Below are 13,682 nucleotides of genomic sequence, written 5' to 3' on the forward strand. Positions count from 1 at the left end.
AATCTAGACATAGAGCAATGTTCATATAGAATGAAGACAAAATAACAAGGGTACCATGCTAAGGCCTATAAACACAGACTAGGTAACTTGAGATCTAGCTCTCGAAAGAAGCATGTCACTTTAGGTCTCTTCTGAGTAGTAGATTAAGTATGATTTTACTAAGGCATTATTGAAAGTAAGGGCAGATTCTTAATAACCCCAGCCTTCCAAATCAGCATTGTAGACCATTTATCCTTTGCCATAGTATCTTGCCATAACATTCTTATTTATTTATTTATTCGTTCACATATTATTCACATAATTATCCTTGTAATTACCATTGCATTTTCACTCTTTACTTGTCATAGCATTTTCCATTATTTATCAGTTACACATATCAAACACATTATTATTCCTTTAAATTACCATTGGATACTTATCTTTGTTTTGCCGTAGAATTAATCATAATTCATTATAATAACTTGACCACTTTTATACCTAACCCGATCCTAATGGAGACAGTCTTACTTATCACTTTATTACTGATTTGACTTGTACTTGCACAATTCGCATATTATATTCACACGTGACAAGTTGGTGCCATTGTCGGGTATCGACAATTTGGTGAAATTTTATTTCATTACTTGACTTAATTCCATTAGTTTTATTTAACTTAGTTTAATTTAATCTTTACAGATTTGTTGAAAGTGTATAAGAAGAGGCATTCCTACTAACAAAGAGTATCCTTTTGACCTAGAGATTGATAAAAGTTTCAGAAGAAAGGGAAAAAACTGAGAAATATGGCTAGAAACGGGAATGATCCTGGTCCTAATGACAATCTGAATGGTCCTGATCTCAATGAAAATCCAATTAGTCAAGATGCTAATCCTCCTATAGTTCGTGTGATAGATGACCGAGACAGGTCACTTCGAAAGTACGTTGTCCTGATGTTGGATGATTTGAATTCAGGAATAGCTAGACTAACCATACAGGCTCAGTAGTTTGAACTAAAACTGATAATGTTTTAGATGTTATGAACGGTAGGATAGTTTGGCGGACTACCTACTGAAGATCTGAGACTACATTTAAGATTGTTTCTAGAAGTTTGTGACTCATTTAGACAATAGGGTGTTCCTGAAGACAATCTGACACTTAAGCTATACCCATATTCTTTAAGAGATCGTGTGAAAGCGTGGTTGAATGCTTTACCGTCGGGAACAGTGGCATCATGGAATGATCTTTGCAAATATTTTTTCTACGATATATTCCACCAACTATGAATGCCAAGCTGAGAAATGACATCACGTCTTTTTGATAATTGGAGGATGAAATACTATATGAAGCTTGGGAACGATTTAAAGAATTAATTCGAAAATGTCTGATGCATGGATTCTAGCAGTGGACTCAAATGGAGATGTTTTATAATGGGTTTAATGCCCATACGAGGATGGTAGTTGATGCGTCTTCCAATGGTACTTTATTGGATAAAACTTATAATGAAGCATACGAGATTTTGGAAAAGATTGCCAATAGTGATTATTAGTATTCGGTCACGAGAGTTGGGATGGGTAAGAGAGTTGTTGGTACCATAGAGCTTGACGCAATTGCTTCATTGACAACCCATGTATCTTCTCTATCTAATATGATTAAAACAATAAAAAATCCAACTGTAGTCTAGAAGATGAAATCAGCTGAGTTGTCATGTGCTTATTGCGGTGAAAATCATGTGTTTGATGAATGCCCATCAAACCTAGCGTTAGTGTACTACATGGGTAATGTTAACTGAAATAATAGCCTTTATTCCAACACCTACAATTTAGGGTGAAAGCAACATCCAAAATTCAGTTGAAGTAATCAAGGTGTGGGGAATTTTAACAATGCCGCAATACAAGATGGCAGCAATACACCGCCTGGTTACATTTAACCTATGCCAAGGCAAAATGTTCAGTGTGGTCAAGCATTATATTCTACTTCTATTGAAGCTTTGTTGAAGGAATATATGGCTAGAAATGACTTTGTAATCTAGAGTTAGATTGCTTCTCTCCGAGCTATTGAGAATCAAGTGGGGTAGATAGTGAATGTTTTAAATTCAAGACCACAATGAGCATTGCCAAGTGATACTGAGAATTCAAGAACACAAGCCAAGGATCAGTGCAGGGACATCACTTTTAGAAGTGAGACTCAGCTGAGTGACATTGTTCATGATGTCATGGTAGGAGAGGATAACTCGGACAAAAACCAGGTAAGTAGCAAAACGCTATGGCAGAATTAGATCAGGTTGTCAATAGAAATGCTATGGAAAAACAATATCAGCAACATGAAGGATGACCACCTTTACCTTTTTCTTAGCGATTCTATAATTCTAAACAAGATCCTTAGTTCAATAGGTTTTTGGAGGTCTTGAAGCAACTCTATATTAACATACCACTAGTAGAAGCTTTGGAGCAAATGCGCAATTACATGAAATTCATGAAAGATATACTGTCGAAGAAGCGTAGATTGGGAGAATTTGAGACTGTTGCTCTCATTGAAGGGAGCACAATAATGTTGCTGAATAAGTTGCCTCTAAGGTTGAAGGACCCAAGGAGTTTCACTATCCCATGTTTCATTGGAAATTGTTATATTGGTAAGGTATTATATGATTTAGGAGTGAGTATAAATCTAATGCCTCTGACTATTTTCAAGAAACTGGGAATGGGGAAAACAAGACCTACTACGGTTAGTAACAACTGGCTCATCGATCCTATGCCCATCCGAAATGTAAAATTGAAGACATACTAGTAAGGGTAGATAAATTTATCTTTCATGCAAATTTCCTTATTTTAGAATGTGAAGCTGACCATGATGTGCCAATTATTCTTGGAATACCTTTTCTTGCTAATGGCAGGACTTCAATTGATGTGCAAAAATATGAATTGAACATGAGGATGAATGACCAGCAGAACACATTTAATGGATTTAATGCCCTGAAAGTCTAGAGGTGGCGAGTGCTTTCAACATGTCAAAAGCATTGTTTAAATCTGATTGTGCTAGTTTGGTCAACAGGGTGAAAAAGTGGGGTAATGATATTACTATTTTGGGCAGTCGCATTAATGAGGCCTATAAGCAAATGGATAACTTTGATTCGGTTAATGATGTATGGGTTAACCATAATTGCAACAAGGTGGCTGACTTTCTTTGTGATTTTGCTATTAAAAATAGGTGCAATTGGAATTTTAGAATGGATTACCCAAAGGATATTCAAGACCTTGTAATGAAGCTATTAATTAAAGTTTTGACCTTTTAGGTCTTTTTATAAAAAAAGAGAATAAAGGATGCCAAGCCATGGACTTGATAGAAACAGCAGTGGAGGAAGAATTCATAAGATTTTTCCACAGCAATTCTGATAGTGGTGAAGATTCATTTGAGTAGAGACCCTTGTGCACTTTGCTGGAGCAAAATCACCTTTCAATTTTGATGAACAATGCTTGGTAGCTCATGTATATCTGCATGGAGCTGTTGATGTCAAAGACATGAAAATGGGGGACACATTTAAAGTTAATGGGCAACGCTTGAAGAACTACTTGGATGCTCATGTAGAGCGAGACAAACAGTTCATTGATTTTCAAGATGTTTAGCTTCAACATCTTGAAAATTCTTTTTATTTTTATTCCTGCTTGTCGATTTAAATTTCTTTTAGTTTTTTCATTTCCTTTGTTTGTTAAACTGTAGAAGGGGACGGGGTTAGTGACTCAGAGCCCATTGAGATGAATCTTGCCAATAAAGTGAATGTACCCAAAGAATTAGAGGAAGAACTAGAGAAAACAGAGTCTGTCAACATTGAGACTGACTGTGAGGATGAAAAGGAAGTAGAGGTACAAGGTTGCTGCTTGTAAATCAACCCATTAGACAAAATGAAGTATCTATAATATAGTCCAAGCAAGGAAAGTTTTCTTTTTCTTTCATACATATTACATTGCATATATTTTGCCATGACATTGTCTGTACATAGATAGTTTGCATAGATTTATTCATGCATTGAAGACAATGCATCCCTTAAGTTTTGGGGTGTATTGTGCATTTAGGTTCCATGACGTATCTAATATGTATGTTCATCCTAGTATAGTTAAGTTGTTTGCAAATGCTATGTGACTATTAAGTACTGTTTTATCTACGAGAAGTTCAATATTTACTAGTAATGTTCGATGATGAGCTTATATTTTTCAGTATATCTAGAACATGTGATAGTGGATGATGCGATTTTAGCTTAAGTTAGATTACGTGAAAATTAATTCTTAAAAATGAGATGTCTTATACTCATTTTTTTCCTTTTTGATTATAGCGAGTGTTTTCTGATGAACTTAGGGTTTTTGAAGCCAAAATCAGTTATTTTTCCACGACATTACTTAAATAAAGGACAATAGGCACTCAAATGCTTAGAATTGCCGAGTAAGTCAACACCACTTTGTTTGCTTCATTGTGCTATTGACTAGAAAAGTGAGTCCGAGTAAAAGTGTGTAATAAAGAAAAATGCACTATATTGTAGCAACAGGCTGAGTAGCTAAAGAGGTAGTTGTTTTCTCTATCCATCTTTTTAGTCAAAAGCCTTAGCTTCAAGAGTGGTTTATATTTAAATTGTGACATGATGAGTACTAGGTAATCTGGTGTATGCTCCATTTTGATTATTAAGTCAAAGAATTTTGTGACATGTTAAATCCCTTAATGTTATAAAAGAAAAAAAAGAAGAAAAAGAAAAAAGAAAAAAATAATAATAAAAAGAAGAGAAAAAACAAGTACGAATAAATATCTTGAAAAGTCTGTGAGCAAAAGTTACAAAGTAACTTGAGTTTAGGTAACTAATGAACTAAGTGCATTAGGAGATATTTGTTATGGCTAGAAAGCATACATGAGTACTTAAGAAATTTTGTTTTTAGGGACAAATTTTCTTCACTACCTTTGTTGAAACGAACCTTTGACATTCGAACAAGTTTTTAGAGAAAGAAGACTGTTGGGAAGTGATGTATATGTTGCTCTTTTAATAGATTAATAGTACAAGATAGTTATATGCATTCATATGTATTTTGCTTGAGGACAAACAATAACTCAGGTTTAGGGTTGTGATAACTCTTGAAAAGAATTATATTTCATGCCTTTAGACCTAGCTAAATGCTTGTACTTAGGTAAATTTAGTTGCATTTTAAGACATTTCATTCGTATTTTCATCATTTCATTAAGACCTTGGACTATGTTTAAATATTAGGTACTTTTAATCGCTTGTGGTAGGGTTGTGTTTGGTGGTTTGGCAGGTGCAGGTTGAGGAATGAGAAATAAAGGAGTGAAGGTTTGTCAGGACAAAAGGTTGAACATTTTGGTAGCATGAATGCCGTGACAATTCCAAGAAGACCAAGTCAACACTCAATGCATACCAGTTTCAGCCCAACTGTACTTGTAGTAGAAAAATCTGCCTAAAAAAGAGGAGAATATAATCTTGGGTTGTTGAAAAAAGAATTTTAAAAAAGAAGATAAACATGGGTTATTGGATTTACCTTAGGGAAAAAGCTATAAAAAGCCAAAAAAGGAAACTCTAATAAAAAAGAAAGACATGCTGAGTAAAGACAAAAAAGGAAGACGAAAGTAGTCCCTCTCACCCACCGTAGGACACTGTACTGTTGGAGTGTGAACTAGACACACGAAAGCTGTCTTCCCAAAGTCTTCCATATTTTTTACTTTTTTCTTCCGTGAATTGAACGATGAAAATGTTGTTGGATGTTATTTTGGTTTTGAATTTTATGTGCCAACCCATGAGCTAAATCTAATAGGGTTAGGATTACATGATGAAACCTTTATTTTCTTTAATTGTTGAAGCATAGATCTGAATTAATTTATCGTTTCATTCAATTGTCTTTATTTCTAAATTGTATGCGTGCAATCCCTAGACATAGATGACTGTGCAACATGCCCATAAACTAATCTAATTCTGAAAAGGTTGGATTTGTTTGACCATAACTGAATGATATGAGCAAGTACTCAACAGATACTTGTAGTAGACTCTAGACATAAATCGACGTTTATATAGAATGAAGACAAAATAGTGCAGGGTATCGTGCTAAGGCCTATAGACACAGAGCATGTAACTTGAGATCTAGCTCTCGAAAGAAGCAGGTCACTTTAGGTCTCTTATGAGCAGTAGATTGAGTAGGATTTTGCTGAGGCATTACTGAAAGTAAGGGCAAATTCTTAGTAATCCCAACCTTCCAAAACAACACCGTAGAACCTTTATCCTTTGTCGTAGTATCTTTTCCATACAATTCTTAGTTTTTTTATTTATTCGTTCGCATATTATTCACATAATTATCCTTGTAATTATCATTTCATTTTCACTCTTGACTTGTCATAGCATTTCCAAGTATTCATTAATTTCACATATTGCATACATCGCTATTCCTTTAATTCCCACTGCATACTTATAGTTGTTTTTGCCATAGCATTAATAACACTCTATTATAATAACTTGACCACTTTTGTGCCTCAATTCGATCCTCGTGGGAACGATACTCATTCATCACTTTATTACTTTGATTCGACATGTATACTTGCAAAAATCATATATCATTTCACACACGACTTTGGACAAGCTAAGCTGTCAAGGATAAATGAAGCAAGATGAATCTCTGCACTTGACTCTTGGGTGATTGCTGTTGTTGTGTTGTTTGCTTGAACCACTTCTATGTGTGCTTGAGTTGTGTGTACATATGGTTTCAAGTGTATTTGTTGAATGTTGTATAGTTGCAAATATATGAATAGATGCTTCATGTAATGTATGTGATAGTAACTAGCACAACAAATTGTATGATATACTTGAATAAAGTGTATGTGGAGTACAAAGGTATTTTACCTTGACTGGTAAATGAAGTTAGGAGTAATTGGCGAAATAGATGAATGAACGGGTTGATAAGGGATGACAAGGGATCATGACAGCATTACGGAACATTATCGACTGCCTTGTTAGAACGACACTGTGATGACAATCTATCGACTCTATAGAGTGACATCGCGATGATGGTAAGGCCCTTCGGGGTGACACCTCAATAGAGATAAAGGGTATAAGATTGTGGATCGGCTATGACAACTAATAAAGTCCGCTAGGACATTAAACATGGACATTACAAGGTGTAAGACCATAGCTTAACTATAGCAACCAATAGAGTCCATCGAGACATTAAACATGGTGATTACGAGTTGTAAGATCAGAGTTCGGCTATGGAAATTGATAAATGTACGCCAATATAGTGAACAAAGAAGATGACATGATAAGGAGATAAGAACATTGTATGGCTCACACGGAGAGCAATTTGATTGGATGAATGCGACTTGTTTGAGATCGCGAGTAAGTAGAATAGTCAATAATCTGCAAAATTGTTACGAAAAAGAAACCAAAATATGTGAGACTTAATGATGATGAGGTGCTATTCTGAGGTATGAAATATTCGTTGGTATGAGCCCGCAAATTTCAACTAATAAACTAGAATTTAGGTGATAATGAGATGCTCAAGTAGGACCTAAATCTAAGGATCCGCAGGGAAAAAGGGCAACCAGTGTCGGGAAAGTTAGCCAAGGTTCACTTGGAGATGATGATCGCTCAAACGGTCTAACTAGCAGAGTCTATCAAAAATCAACAGAGAGGAAAGGTGTTTGACCAGGACTAGGTAACACCGGATAGACCACATGGGGGTAACAAAAGAAGTCTGCCAAGGGTTACCTTGGGCGGACAGTCTGTCAAAAAGTAGCAGAGGGTAAGGATCAATAGGAATTATCTATTAAACCCAATTTTTTAGAAGATTGGGAACAAGGTGAACTAGTAGCTTAAGGCTAGGTTGTAAAGTATGTACCCACCAGGTTGATGAGGCATCCATTCAGTTAGATGTCAACTTTTTTAGTATTGTGAGTACGGACTGGAGGAAGTGTTATGGTGGAAAATCCTAAGTTTACTCTATTATTAGGTGAATGGATTAGGGTAAGGATCTGAATTTTGAAGAGAACATATGTGGAAGATCGCCAGTGGTAGACTACAAATTTTATATCCAAGTGCATGGATAACTGTGTAAATTAAGGTATAAAAGAAACTTGAATGAGGTGGAATCAGGGCTTTACCATAGAGAACCATTATCACTAGGAACATGCTTCCGTCTAAGATAGAGAATAAGTCCGCTGATTTGCCATGAAATACACTATTAGTTACCTTCTTTTTACCATAACTTTAGGTTGTTTAATAATTAAATCAAAACATTTTAGTATATATTTAGGTTTCATGCTTAAAGTAGTAATTTATGCTTTTTAGTAGTTTTTATTACATCTATATATCTAAATAAGGTTACATGGTCTTGTAGGACAAATCAGGAACTAAAGATGCATATTCAAGCCAAAACTAATGTCTATGTCGCGACAAGAAGATAGAGATGTCTCAAAGTCGAAGATAGAAGCTGAAAACAAGTTCTGGAGCGAAACTGCCCTCAATGTTGCGAGATAGCCCTTCGGTGTCATGACATTGGACTCTGATGTTTCAACACTGCATGCATGTGTTGCAACCAATCCCCTGTGCAACCCAAAAACTCCTGTACGTTTTAATTACGCTTTGGAGGGAAATTAGGTTTATTTTTCCCAGTCAAACTCTAAGGATTTCAAGGATAATTTAGACACTATAATATTCCAAGTTTAGCCAATATAAAGGCTATTTTAATCGATTGAAACACACAATTTTTAGTGTATGATTCTTAGGTTTTTCTTTCATTCTTAGTTTTCACTTAGGTTATTTTATGTTCTTGTAACTGGAAGATCTTGTTCCAAAGTGAGACTTCCGTAAGGGGAGATTGTTCTGTAACCATGCTTTCATTGATAAATCCATGATCATCTCCTTTCCTTATTCTCTTATTTATATTTATTTCTTTAGCATTGTTAGATGAATGTTTTTGTAAAGATTAGAATCAATTTATGCTTGCTACATATTTTGCATGTTTCAATTACTTCAACTTTATTAATTGATTGAATGATAAATTTCTTAGCCGATCAGCTGTTTGGGAGAGGAAGAACTTAAATCCTAGGCTTAAAAAACCATTTATGTGGGAATTAACCCAAAATTGGTATGGCCTATCTGTGAACATCTTAACCCCGAACCAATCTAGACTGTGAGGTTGGAAGATAAGTAGTTCTTGCTAACTCATTATTCTAGTGGAAGATCAAAAGATCCTGTTAGGGTATCGACTAGTTGATTGATTAGAACTCTACATCAATAATTATTTAGCTAAAATAATTAGATCTAGGCTAAAAGGGACTCGCGTATTCAAAACGAGGAATAGGAAAAGTTGATAGATGAACCTAAGAGTAGATTTAGGTTTAGTATCATCTTGCTTCTTGATTAACACTACTAATTTGTGACTCAAGTATATTAGTAATTATTTTAGGTAATTGGCTTAATAGCAGTTTTCCCCAAACTGCAATCCCTTGGGTACGATTTTTAGAATACTTACCAAGTGTTTCGTTGTAAACAAACTATATTACAACCTGACTCGTATACTTGCGGACACCATCTTAAATCCATATCCTTATTTGCAATATTCACACTCTGGACGTTAGTACGTCTACAAATGGTCAATTTGTTGGCGCCGTTGTCGGGGATTGTGACGGTGATAATTGTTATTGAATCAATTACTTACAAATAATATAAGTCAAAAGACGAACAAGTTAGATAGTGTGCTAATTTTATTAAATTATTATTTCAGCTTAATTTTTGTTTTTCATAATTTTTATTATTTTATTATTTCCCTTGTTGACTAAGAAAATTTAATCATGAGTGCAATTAATGATGATTACAGTTGGTATGAAGGCAACACGTGGGATAATTTACATGGTGATGTGGAATGAAGTTGGTTAGATGGAGATTTAATGGATCAATGGAGTTTGTATAGCAAATATGGAAAAGAATGGTATTCATATGAACCTCTATATGAGTTAGATGATAAAAAGATTGATATGTACGAATATCCAAGAGAGTCTCATTCTAATCCACCAGAGATATGGTCATGTGGAACAATTAAGCCCGACAAACCTTTAGCCCAAAACATAGACACACACATGGATAAATTTGATGATGACGATAGTTGGCCTGAGTCGGATGAGTTGTCCTTTTGGTATGATGAGTGGCACAATAATGAAAGACAAATTTTGTTAAATGGAGCTTTGACAAACCGGGGGGGTGATAACAATAAATACAATATGCCCGAACATCTGGATGAGTTACTTTACTATACCTTTGGGAGTTATGACCGAAAAGGTAAAAGTAATTATCTGAAGGAACCTGTACATGAGCTGAATATACATCCATCTAAGTGTGATAAAATCTAGCAAGCTAAAAAGGAAACACCCAAAATTTTAACAAGAATGTCAGATAAGATGACACAAATGATGGTAATGCTCCGATAGATATTAGAGGCATTACCTCCACGGGAAGAGGTCGCACATGATTTTCTTAACTCTGACCATGATGACCATTGTATTACCAACAATCATTTGGACTTAGATGATTGAAATTAGTAAGAGTTTGGAATTAGGGACTGCGTTGATGAACTAAACATACTTGAAGGTGCCCTCGATCCAATTAATGTAGAAACAAACATAATAGTAAAAGTACCCCCAAACATGGAGCTTAAACTGATTCTAAATGAAGGTGTAGAAGAGCCAATACACCTTCTGGCCATAGCACAGAAGGTATCAGCTGAAGAGATCGATCAATTTGACTCATTCTCATCTGACAAGGGCAACAAAGCTTGAGTGACCAAAACTTCACGCGACATGGAGAGAAGGAAACTTGAAGCAGTAATACCCCGAAAAATGATTTGGGATTGGCTCAGATTTGGTACTTAGTGGCTCATAATGTGAATGTCATATCAGTTGAAAATAAGGCAACATCGTTGGAAGCGACAAAAGGGGCTGGTTCATATACATCGACAGAGGAGCAAACGATGGATCAAAATGTCGAGAACCAGCTAGAAGTTCTTCTATGATGGCAACACGGATCGTTCCAGTTTTAAAAGAACTTCTATTCCCTGTTTTAAATTTTATTTTGTTTTTATTTTTATTTTTATTTTTATTCGTTTATTTTGTTTTATTAATCTTATTTGTGTTTAGTTTTTTTCCCACAGCAGGTGTAGATACCATGGAGTGACAAAATTGAAAAAAAATCAAAGAAGCCAAAAACTGGTCTTGATGTTGCGACTTCGTACCCTAATAACGTGACATCCTAGATAGAATGCACTTTGCAACATTGAAAGCCCAAGTTCATCTAAATATTTTTAGACGTTCTGTCATCTATTATTAACACTTTTTCTTGTTATTCTTCTTTTTATTTTCTTTATATTATATTTCATATCTCTTGTCATAGTATATATTTTTTAAGTACTCTTTTCGTCTGCTTGGAGCACACAAATCCCGAGATTATCATAACAGCTTAGATCTAGCCTACTCAGGGAGGTTTTCTGGTTTGCACTTTAATTATTTTTCGTTAAGGGCAATGTATGTTCTAAAGTGTGGAGGACAGTGCGGAGGATTAGTTTATGTGTTTACTTTGCTTTAGTTGGTTATTTATTTTAAAAAAGCAATTTAATTTATTGCTTTGTTGCATGGTGCTTGGATTATATTAAACTGCGAAAAGTGGTTGACAATAATGAAACATGTAATGATTTTTGTCAAGCATGAAATGTTTTATTGATATGAGATAATTTGATTAATTTTACGGGGAATTTATTAGGTTAGTTAAATTGCGTAATAGATTAGAAATACCTATGTAAGAATGTTTGATGATGCCATATAAAATATATGTCTTATAGATAGTCGTGGAGACAAGAATGCTTGAATTGATTATTATTCATTCGGTTTAATTCAAATAATGAATGAAATTGTGTACGGTGGGATGCTTTAGGATGACCTAAGGCATTGTTTGAATAGCCAATTCTCAAATGACTATACCTTAATGCTATAAATCCCTAGTCTCCTTATTTAAGCATGATAGCTCCTTTTTGATGAACCTCCAAAAATTGAAACCCAAGGACCACACATAAATTGAAAACTTGAACTCTTCCCTATCCTTGGTCCTTTAATACATTACAAAATAAACATCAGGCCATAGATATTGAGGGTTTAGGTAGATAGATCACGGTGGTTTAAAAAAAGAGCATAAAAGGAAGAATCAATGTGATACAGTGATTAGGTCGGGCAAAAATGTGCCCCAAAGAATGATCGAGAAGAAAAAGTGTAGAACAAAAACAAAAGCACTGTAATTGAGAAAAGAGTAAAAAGTCAAAGTGACAAAATAGAGAGTCACAAAAGTAAGAATACTCAGTCATTAGTGCACCAAAACTCATTAAGTCAACCATAGTTGTTAGTATTATATTGTATCTTCCTACATGGAGAGATAAGGTAGGTGAGAGAGGAAGACAAAAGGCGGTGACCTTGGATGGGACATTAAGGGGAAAGAGAGGGAACAATGTCATGTGCCTAACTATTTCTAGTGTTTGAACCGTTTTGAGCCATATTTTTCTTTGAAATCACACTATCCTAAACCTCAGAACGTTACAAGCCGAGAAGACTAATGTGACTTAAGTGTTCTTTGTGCATAATCTTCCAGAATTGCTAACAGTTTTATTTAACGAATGTTTTTAGTTCACATGATTGTGCCTACTACATACCTGTTTTTGATTTATCTGTTTGATTTATGTTAATGGTGATATTTGTGAGATTCTTATTTACATCCATCTTCACTAACTTTCGATTGTTTAAAGAAAGAAATTAAGTCATTTTCTTATTAATTTTTTTATTTTCTTTTTTCCCAATATATGTGGGGGTGTGATCTGCCATGTAATACACTATTATTTACATACTTTTTACACATAACTTTAGCTTGTTTAATAGTTAAATAAAAGAATCTTAGTATATATTTAGGTTTTCATGGTTAAAGTAGTAATTTATGATTTTTAGTAGTTTTTATTACATTCTATATATCTAAATAAGGTTACATGGTCTTGTAGGACAAATCAAGAACTATAGATGCAAATTTGAGCCAAAACTGATTCTTATGTCGCGACACCAAGATTATAATGTCTCAACGTCGAAGAAAAAAGCCAAAAACAAGTTCTGGAGTGAAACTGCCATCAATGTCATGACACGGTCCTTCAATGTTGCGACATCGAACTTTGATGTTGCAACACCGCAAGCCTATGTTGCAACCAACCTCTGCATAGCCCAAAAACTCTTGCATGTTTTAATTATGTTTTGGAGGGAAATTAGGTGTATTTGTCCCAGTCAAACTCTAAGGATTTCAAGGATAATTTAGGAACTTTAATATTCCGAGTTTAGCCTATATAAAGGACATTCTAATCAGTTTAAACACACAATTTTTAAGTTTTGATTCTTAGGTTTTTCTTTCATTCTTAGTTTAAACACACATTTTATGTTCTTGTGTTCGGAAGATCTTGTTCCGAAGTGAGACTTCTGCAATAGGAGATTGTTCCGTAACCACGCTTTCATTGATAAATCCATGAGCATCTCTTTTCCTTTTTCTCTTCTTTATATTTCTTTCTTTAACATTGTTAGATAAATGTTTGTGTAAAAATTAGAATCAATTTATGCTTTCTACATATTTTGCATGTTTCAATTACTTTAACTTAATTAATTGA

The 13,682-nt window shown here is 34.6% G+C and overlaps 1 non-coding gene across 1 annotated transcript; it reads right to left on the reverse strand.

The window, feature by feature from the left end:
• Window positions 1-1,264: 1,264 nt before the first annotated feature.
• Window positions 1,265-1,371, reverse strand: LOC128035055 (small nucleolar RNA R71). Its single transcript, XR_008191458.1, has one exon. It is a non-coding gene; the product is annotated as a small nucleolar RNA R71 (small nucleolar RNA).
• Between the last annotated feature and the right edge of the window lie 12,311 nt (window positions 1,372-13,682).

Source organism: Gossypium raimondii, chromosome 11 (genome assembly GCF_025698545.1).
Source record: "Gossypium raimondii isolate GPD5lz chromosome 11, ASM2569854v1, whole genome shotgun sequence".
Lineage (NCBI taxonomy): Eukaryota > Viridiplantae > Streptophyta > Magnoliopsida > Malvales > Malvaceae > Gossypium > Gossypium raimondii.